Below are 7,593 nucleotides of genomic sequence, written 5' to 3' on the forward strand. Positions count from 1 at the left end.
TGATTCTCATATGATTGGTTTCATATGAGAATCATAGAAAAAGGGCATCATATGTGAATCATATGAAGCAAATCATATGATTTACATATGATCCACATATGTGAATCATATGAAAATAACTACATATGATTCACATATGAATGTTTAAAGTGTGTTTCAAGCCATTTACATATGAGAATCATAAGAAAAGGGCATCATATGTAAATCATATGAAACACTTATGTGTGTTTCAAGCCATTTACATATGAGAATCATATGAAAATAGCATCATATGTAAATCATATGAAAAACTTATGTGTGTTCTCCTTAAATATTTTTCACATTCTTGTACACATTCATAAATCAGATATTTATGCTTTAGATGAAAATTCATTACATTACAATGATATATCTTCATTGGTTACAAATTTTAAAATATCTTATAATGCTTACACAACTTTTTTGATAAAATTACTTTCATCAAGAGAAATAACTTATTTTTGACAGTGTACTTTCTAAACTAGAAAATATACAAACAAGTCAGTAGTATTTGTCGATACATGTATTTAACATATTCTAAAATGAGTACAAATTATAAGATTTCAGCAAAATGATTGAGTGGTTAAATGTTTATACATGTACAAATGAATAACATTATTAGGTCATGAACTTGTATAAAAATACCATATGACATGAAAGTGTCCACAGCAAAATTGAAATATCAGCAACAACATCTGCCATGTATTCTCTATTGTAAATTTATGAAAAATCAAGTTATTTGATAGTCCAGCATACAAATAAGAATGGAAAATCTTAACAGGACAAATTCAGACAAAATTGTGTACATCCTCCCCATTTCATAATTATTCCATATATTTCCTTGTTCTTTTTCCATCTGTATCTTTCAATATTTTCAGTTGTCCTCCCTCTGATCTGACCATTTTGAAAATCTCTTTGAACTGTACCAAAAATGCAAATCCACCAGTTCTCCCCTTCCTAAACTATTTCTTTGTGGCACAGAATGGTCTCTACAAAAATTTCAAAAATAAAAATAAAATGATTCTAAAATTACAAAATCAATTCTACAAGTGAAGTTATATTAAAGTAACTTATCATCAGCAAACAAATGTATTCCCAATTCACCGACACAGATATGATATGAGATAAAACTATTTTTTATATGTTATACAAGGTGTTTTTTGGAATCCTATGATGTAAATTGCAAGACAATTACACTGTTGGAAGATATGCTTCATAATAAAATTATAAAAAACATCTTTTTTTATTTTGACAATTGAATTGAATTTTGCAAGACAATTACACTTTTGGAAGATATGCTTCATATTAAAATCATTAAAAAGCAATTTTTTTAATTTTGACAATTGAATTTGGAATGTTCAAATAGTATATATTCATTCAAATTGCCAAAAATTAAGAAGATTATGACACAAATAGGCAGAAAAAACAGACTTTGTGATTCCAGGATATCCCAGACTTTGTTGGGAAGAATATAACAAAGTCTATTAAACAGTGTGTAGTTACCTTAACTTTGAAGCAAGCCTTGGATCTGTGGATTTTTTCTTATGAGAGGCTGACTGTATATTGAACCTGTAAAACAAATATTCACACAGTAGATATTTCCTAAGCATGACTAAAACTTAAACTACAAAAAGAGAGAGTACAAGTTTGTAGGTTCTCAATTGTCCTAAATATCTTACAATTCACCTGAAAGTAGGTTCTCTAGTGTTGGAAAAAAATTTATAAATGTCAATGAATACATAGATGTAAATATTCAATGGATTAGCTATCTGATGTACTTTCAACACATAGTCACATGCACATGCACATGTATTTGTACCTTGAAAGTTAAATTGCCACTGTTATTATTATTTTTTTGCTGAAATTCAAAAATTCAATTTACTTTACCCCCTGAAGTAATTGTATAGTTTCATAGATTTTAAAGCAAGAAAATTCTATTCATACTTTCCATATTTTAAAAGTGCATTTACAATTAAAATTGTTTCATAATGTAGAATAAAACTTCTATATTACTGAGTTGAATTTATTTTTGATGAAGCCGTGCAAACAATGTAGAATTATAAAGGAACAAAAAGAAATTATCAAGAAATATTTTGTCATAAAGGAGTCATTACAGATGTACACTTTCATTTTTTATTGCAATATTTTTTACCTTTAATACTGTGATGATGCAATCGTCTGTCAGAATCAGCTTTAGGATCAATCGCCAGTCTTATCAGCTTTGGGCTTCGTGGACTTCATAAAAAAGCTGCACTGTGACAGTGAACTCAAGTTGAATGCATCTATAGGCCATAAAAACAAACATTTGTCATTAAGTTGATGAAAGAATCGATTTGATAAACGATCTCAACATATAAAACGCCAACTGCTATACAGGGTTTCTACTTCAGTACGTAACAAAAGTCAAAACAAAAAGATGCCTTTAGCCTAACATGTAAATTGTAATGTTTACATCCAATGAGTAACAAATTTATCCAAAATATACTTACAGATCACTAACATTATGTAGGTTTGCGAAATGCATTAATTAAACAATTACAAGTGATGAGAGTATTATAAAAATAAGTTCATACGAACCTGTAACCGTAATGAAAGGATATTTAAACAATATGAATTAAAGGTCTTTATAAAAAATTGTTAGGAGATAACTTACTTTTTCCAACACCCCGCACTTCTGCTGCAGCAGTGACGTCAAACATGACGTACACTTTCATCCGATAAAAGTCGAAACCGGTCCGGAAAAAAATACGGAATGATTTTGATTTTACTCAAGTAATAAACCAAACCCAAAAGATTTGAAATAAAAAGCAAATTAATTTATTCTTTATCAATTATATCTGCGAAATGCATTATTACAGAAAAAAATTGTGAACTTTTTTTTTTAAGGGAAAGGGGGGGGGTGTTGAACAGAGTAGAACTTTACATAAGTAATTGCTAACAAATTCTTTTGAATTAATGTAAATTTAAATTACTATTGATATATATTATTGAAATTGCAATTTTACTTGCATATACCAAAGGGCAAATTAGTGAACACTGTTTCATATGATTCTCATATGATCACTGTTTCATATGATTCTCATATGATCACTGTCCAAATATTCATATGATTTTTACCTTTTTACAAGGGCAAATTAGTGAATATGGTTTCATATGATTCTCATATGATCAGTTTCATATGATTCTCATATGACAACTGTTAGTATATACATATGATTCTCATATGCAGGGCCCTTCATATGAGAATCAACTTTTCTTTATCGAGGGGCGGGGTTGAAATTATCTGTAAAAATACAAGTCAATGTACCGTTTTAATTTATCCAAAAGCATCTATAAATCACCAAATCATACATGTAATTTATAAAGAAAGATTATAAATAAATATATTTTTATACTTAAGTTATATCTCTGAATGACATATAATGATTGACCCGTAAAATGACTGTTGACAAATCTGCTGGAATGTTAGGCCGAGAACCTAGGTGAGACTTGAACGAGATCTGTAGACTGTAATTTACTTAGTCTCGTTCAACCAGACGCTCGGCTGTCTCCGTGAACTCTGACCAGCCTCTGGGTGGTCGGAGATTTACGGAGACAGCCGAGGGTCTGGTTGAACGAGACTATAATTTACTTCCTGATTCGAGATAAATATAGAATGATATCTATTTAAATACTGACATACTTTACTATACAGGGGATATTGATCGTAAATTTAATTTAAACAATATTTTATTCACTGATGTTGTCGTGAATAGGATTTGGCAGCAGACGCAGCCTATTTTAGCCCTCTCCCTACGTTTAGGTCAAGGTATAGAACAAAAAGTAATAATAAAAGAATGCACAAAGGAAGAGAAAAAAAAACACAACCAAAAAATCATTAATGAACAAAGTAACATAGAGAAAATAAATACAGAAAAAGTCATATAAAGAAAAATTGTACAAAAGAGAAAAATAGAATAAACAAAATAATAAAAACGGCGAATTACACGGAGAAAAAACAAAATACAAAGTAGTACCGGTTTAAGGGAGTATTTCTAACAAATTATATTGATCGTAAATGATTGTATATCTTGCTATTAACTAACTAGAAGTTAAGCTAACAATGGACTCATAATGTAGAATGATTTAAAACAATCAATATATATACCACAGGCACTTGTTTCTGTAATAAATTTTTGACCCATGGTATAATAATAACACGTGTTATTATTATACCATGGGTCAAAAATTTATTACAGAAACAAGTGCCTGTGATATATACATAATTGTCGTAATTCAATCTCAATGGGTCAACCTCAATATAATTGGGTATGTAGTCCCTATGCGGAAGCTTTATATATAAAAGTGGTGATTCGGTTCTACTGTCGACCGGGGACAGTTGACAGTTAACCATTTCTACTGTCGACCGAGGACAGTTGACAGTTGACATTAACAATTTCTACTGTCGACCGGGACCAGTTGACAGTTGACATTTAATCATTTCTACTATCGACCGGGGACAGTTGACAGTTGACATTTAACAATTTCTACTGTCGACCGGGGACAGTTGACAGTTGACATTATCCATTTCTACTGTTGACCGGGACCAGTTGACAGTTGACATTTAACCATTTCTACTGTCGACCAGGGACAGTTGACAGCTGACATTTAACAATTTCTACTGTCGACCGGGGACAGTTAACACTTGACATTTAATCATTTCTACCGTCGACCGGGTACAGTTGACATCTAATCATTTCTATTGTCGACCGGGGACAGTTGACAGTAGTTAGTCGCGCATATATAACTGTGATTAGGGTTATTCACGCATTTATGACTGTGATTAGGGTTAGTCTCGCATTCATAAGTGTGATTAGGGTTAGTCTCGTATTAAAAGCTGTAATTGAGTTTAGTCTCGCATTAATTGCTGTGATTAGGGGAAGTCTTGTATTTATAGCTGTGATTAGGGTTAGTCTCGTATTAAAAGCTCTGATTAGGGTTAGTCTCGTATTATTAGTTGTGATTAGGGTTAGTTTCGCATTTATGACTGTCGATAGTAGATCATATGGAAAGTGTCAACTGTCAACCGTCTACCTACCTCCAGTCGACACTAGAACACAAGGGAAGTGTCAACTGTCAACCGTCGACCTGTCCTCGGTCGACAGTAGATCATATGGAAAGTGTCAACTGTCAACCGTCGACCTGTCCCCGGTCGACAGTAGATCATATGGAAAGTGTCAACTGTCAACCGTCGACCTGTCCCCGGTCGACACTATAGAACACAAGGGAAGTATCAACTGTCAACCGTCGACCTGTCCCCTGTCGACATTAGAACACAAGGGGAGTGTCAACTGTCAACCAACGACCTGTCCCCGGTCGACATTAGAACACAATGGGAGTGTCAACTGTCAACCAACGACCTGTCCCCGGTCGACATTAGAACACAATGGGAGTGTCAACTGTCAACCAACGACCTGTCCCCGGTCGACATTAGAACACAATGGGAGTGTCAACTGTCAACCAACGACCTGTCCCTGGTCGACATTAGAACACAATGGGAGTGTCATCTGTCAACCAACGACCTGTCCCCGGTCGACATTAGAACACAATGGGAGTGTCAACTGTCAACCAACGACCTGTCCCCGGTCGACATTAGAACACAATGGGAGTGTCATCTGTCAACCAACGACCTGTCCCCGGTCGACATTAGAACACAATGGGAGTGTCAACTGTCAACCAACGACCTGTCCCCGGTCGACATTAGAACACAATGGGAGTGTCAACTGTCAACCAACGACCTGTCCCCGGTCGACATTAGAACACAATGGGAGTGTCAACTGTCAACCAACGACCTGTCCCCGGTCGACATTAGAACACAATGGGAGTGTCAACTGTCAACCAATGACCTGTCCCCGGTCGACATTACAACACACGGGAAGTGTTAACTGTCAACTGTCAACCGTCAACTTATCCCTGATCGACAGTAAATCCATGTGTGGAATGTAGAAATAATAAACTCCGTAACATTACTTAAATATACAGTGATGTATGAATATGTTAATATTGTTTCAGTCAAAGTACTACTTTATCCTTATATTGGAGTTGTATTTTTTAGAAAATGCATATCTAACCATTTAAATTAAATATATCTCCTGGTAGGATAATCCTGCGATTTTTTTATTTAAAAAAAACAGCAATTAAGGTCACAACAATAACATATTTTTTTTCGGACCCGCACTCTCGTATTTATACAAAAGTATACAAATAAAATTAATTTAATTTTGCCGCACTATGGGAATTTATTCGGTGCTATTTCGTATTCCATTTCCGCTCTATTTGTCGTATTTTTAATCTGCTTACTCTGCAAATTTGAACAAATATAATTTTCTGCTCAAATTTTTTCGCGTTCCGCCTTTACGTTTTGGTCCACAAAAAATTTACAAGTTTAAGAGGCACATGGCCACATCGCTCACCTGAGCACTGTGACTAGGAAAAAAGCAGAAATCAGTTTATTTTTGAAAAATTTAGTCCCAAAACTGGTCCCAACTAATCCTTAAAGGGGAGAGGATGTGATTTTAACAAACTTGAATTTACACTAACTAACGATGCTTGCATATTTCTTTGACCACCTGTGGCTTTATTGCCCTTTACATTTGAATTTACATTATGGCCCCGCCCTACCCCAGGGGTCATGAATTCAACAAACTGAAAACTTCGGTAACTGAGAATGCCTCCATATACACATGACTATTCATGGCTTTGCCATTCTTGGGAAGATTTCTTCCTCCTACCTGATCCTACCTGAGGATACTTCCATATAAATACGATTGTTGCAACCACTATTGAAATAACGACCACTATTGAAATTATTATATCAATAGTGGTTGAGAGTGTAATAACCACTATTGAAATACAACCACTATTGAAATAATTATATCAATAGTGGTTGAGAGTGTATTTCAATAACAGACATAGTTAGTAACCACTATTGAAATACAACCACTTTTGAAATAATTACTTCAATAGTGGGTGAGAGTGCATTTCAATAACAAACATAAACTGTTTAATAGTAACCACTATTGAAATACGAGCACTACTGTAATAATTATTTCAATAGTGAGTGAGAGTGCATTTCTTTATAAAAAAACATAGGTTTCAACAACTTTTGAAATACAAGCACTACTGAAATAATTATTTAATAGTTTATGAGAGTGCATTTCTATATAATAAACATAGGTTTCAACCACTTTTGAAATACAAGCACTTCTGAAATAATTATTTAAAAGTGGGTGAGAATACATTTCAATATGGGAACCATAGGTTTCAACCACTATTGAAATAAAACCAGTATTGAAAGAAGTTTCACCGCGTCAGCAACTTTGGAAATAATTATTTCTATATATCGAATTCATTGTTCAAAACACTATTGAAATCAATAATTTTATCCATATTGAAATCTTCATTTCAAAAGTGAATATAATTTCAATAGTGGTTGCAACCTGTGTTTGTTGTTGAAATGAATCTCACCCACTTTTGAAATAATTATTTCAATAGTGGTCGTATTTCAATAGTGGTTATTACCTATGTTTTTTATTG

General features: G+C 33.5%; 1 long non-coding RNA gene across 1 annotated transcript; it reads right to left on the minus strand.

Annotated features, from left to right (window-relative positions):
• Nucleotides 1-697: 697 nt before the first annotated feature.
• Nucleotides 698-2,362, minus strand: LOC134277107 (uncharacterized). Its single transcript, XR_009994196.1, has 3 exons — nucleotides 2,171-2,362; nucleotides 1,522-1,587; nucleotides 698-1,007 (listed from the first exon to the last, which is right to left on the minus strand). It is a non-coding gene; the product is annotated as an uncharacterized LOC134277107 (long non-coding RNA).
• Nucleotides 2,363-7,593: the final 5,231 nt, after the last annotated feature.

This window comes from Saccostrea cucullata, unplaced genomic scaffold (assembly GCF_032062105.1).
Source record: "Saccostrea cucullata isolate Sc308-1 unplaced genomic scaffold, CSIRO_AGI_Scuc_v1 ctg2458, whole genome shotgun sequence".
Classification (NCBI taxonomy): domain Eukaryota; kingdom Metazoa; phylum Mollusca; class Bivalvia; order Ostreida; family Ostreidae; genus Saccostrea; species Saccostrea cuccullata.